Genomic DNA, 2,853 nt, shown 5'->3' with positions numbered 1-2,853 from the left:
GGTCGCATTGTAGCCTATCGCGATTGTGGTTTATCCTATCGCGACATCGCTGCTCGCGTTGGTCGAGATCCAATGACTGTTAGCAGAATATGGAATCGGTGGGTTCAGGAAGGTAATACGGAACGCCGTGCTAAAACCCAATGGCCTCGTATCACTAGCAGTCGAGATGACAGGCATCTTATGCGCATCGCTGTAACGGATCGTGCAGCCACGTCTCGATCCCTGAGTCAACAGATGGGGACGTTTGCAAGACAAAAACCATCTGCACGAACTGGTCGACGACATTTGCAGCAGCATGGATTATCAGCTCGGAGACCATGGCTGCGGTTACCCTTGACGCTGCATCACCGACAGGAGCGGCTGCGATGGTGTACTCAACGACGAACCTGGGTGCACGAATGGCAAAACGTCATTAATTCGGATGAATCCCGGGTTTTGTTTACAGCATCTTGATGGTCGCATCCGTGTTTGGCGACATAGCGGTTAGCGCACATTGGAAGCGTATAATCGTCATCGCCATACTGGCGTATCACCCGGCGTGATGGTATGGGGTGCCATTGGTTACACGTCTCGGTCACCTCTTGTTCACACTGACGGCGCTTTGAACAGTGGACGTTACATTTCAGATGTGTTACGACCCGTGGCGCTACCCTTCATTCGATCCCTGCGAAACTTTACATTTCAGCAGGATAATGCACGACCGCATGTGGCAGGTCCTGTACGGGCCTTTCTGGATACAGAAAATGTTCGACTGCTGCCCTGGCCAGCACATTCTCCAGATCTCTCACCAATTGAAATCGTCTGGTCAATGGTGGCCGAGCAACTGGCTCGTCACAATACGCCAGTCACTACTCTTGATGAACTGTGGTATCGTGTTGAAGCTACATGGGCAGCTGTACTTGTACACGCAGTCCAAGCTCTGTTTGACTCAATGCCCAGACGTATCAAGGCCGTTATTACGGCCAGAGGTGGTTGTTCTGGGTACTAATTTCTCAGAATCTGTGCACCTAAATTGTGGGAAAATGCAATCACATGTCAGTTCTAGTATAATATATTTGTTCAATGAATACTCGTTTATCATCTGCATTTCTTCTTGGTGTAGCAATTTTAATGGCCAGTAGTGTATAACATTAAGTAATTCAAAATTCGCTCTAGTGGGTTACATCGTTCTTTTGCCAACTATTCCATTCGTCAGAGACTGACTGAAAGTGCAGCTGAGATCGCTGGCACGTTATCGTATCAGAAACGTCGTTGTATAACTACAGTCTGACCTACAGTCATAGCGGCTCCAGCACTGCAATTACCAACAGGCAATTGTTCATTCCAGCGCTGCGGAAATGCTTTGGTGATGGGGGGGAAAACGAGCCACTCAAATTTCCTCCTTGCACTCATTATCACTAGATAGCACTGCTGGCTGATTAGGAACGGTCTATAAACCTATCCCTTTGAGAAATCACAGTGTCACACTTTCTCAAATTCCTTCCCAATCGCGCGTGGAGTGAGGGAAGTACTATTGTCGGAGGAAGTACGAGGGGGTGGAGAGGGGGGGGGGGGAATTCAATAAGTAAAGCAAGGCAATTTTTTCTCGTCCAGTTTCTCTCCAAATAAAACAGAATTTGTAATGGGACACCGTGGAATATTCCCACTTCAGCTCCTATGGTTTCATTAAGTTCCCATACGTGTCGGCGCTATACCTAGGCTTCAAAATGTCGTCTGCAACGGAAGTTAGTTTCAAGACAGAGTTGTCATTGATTGAGTCTTTCTTGGCGGAAAACCACTGTATCGCAGATATTCACAGGCGCTTGGAGAACGACTTCAGTGACTTCCCAGTCAACAAAAGCACGCCATGTCGTTGGACAAGGCATCTGTCATCATCACAACAAGGTTCCACAAACCTTTCCGACCTCTCGCATGCCGGCCGGCCGCACACAGCTGTGACCCCTGCTGTGTTGGAACGTGCGAACTCTCTCATTCGAGGTGATCGACAGATTTAAAAAATGGCTCTGAGCACTACGGGACTTAACATCTGAGGTCATCAGTCACCTAGACTTCGAACTACTTAAACCTAACTAACCTAAGGACATCACGCACATCCATGCCCGAGGCAGGATTCAAACCTGCGACGGTAGCAGCAGCGCGGTTCCGGACTGAAGCGCCTAGAACCGTTCGGTCACAGAGGGCGGCATCGACAGATTAAAATCAAACACCTCGTCTCTGTTCATAGTGCTGACACACTCGTCCACCAGCTGAGGCACTCAATGGTGTGTTCTCGCTTGTTCCTCGTCGCCTAACAGAAGACCATAAAGAGCAACGCAGGACCATCTGTCTGAATTGCCTGCGAGTTACAAGGCTGATCGTGACAGTCGTTTGTCGAACATCGTCACAGGCGCTGAATCATGGGTTCTTCACTTCCAACTGGAAACAAATTTGCACTCCATGGAGTGGTGCTATACAACCTCTCCTCTGAAGAAGAAGTTCAAAGGCGTACTCTCAGTCTGTAAAATGTTGGCGACGATCTTGTGGGACTCTGAAGGGGTTATTCTGTTTATTGTTCTCCCTCATGGTGCAACGATTAACTCTGAAGTATGTTGTGCTATCCTCGGAAAACTGAAAAATCGATTTCACCATATCCATAGCCACAAAAACTCAAGTATCCTTCTCCATGACAACGCAAGACCTCCAACAAGTCTGCGCACCCGTGAGGAGCTCACAAAATTTCATTGTACTGTTCATCCTCATACACCCTACTGCCCGGATTTCGCGTCTTCCGACCTCCATCTGTTTCACTCAACGAAGTAAGCACTCCGCAGGAAGCAATGGGTGGGTGGTGGGACGGTTATTGATGCGGCAACA

The sequence above is a fragment of the Schistocerca serialis genome, chromosome 1 (genome assembly GCF_023864345.2).
Source record: "Schistocerca serialis cubense isolate TAMUIC-IGC-003099 chromosome 1, iqSchSeri2.2, whole genome shotgun sequence".
In the NCBI taxonomy this organism is placed as follows: domain Eukaryota; kingdom Metazoa; phylum Arthropoda; class Insecta; order Orthoptera; family Acrididae; genus Schistocerca; species Schistocerca serialis.
Note: the sequence above shows the minus strand (reverse complement) of the source record.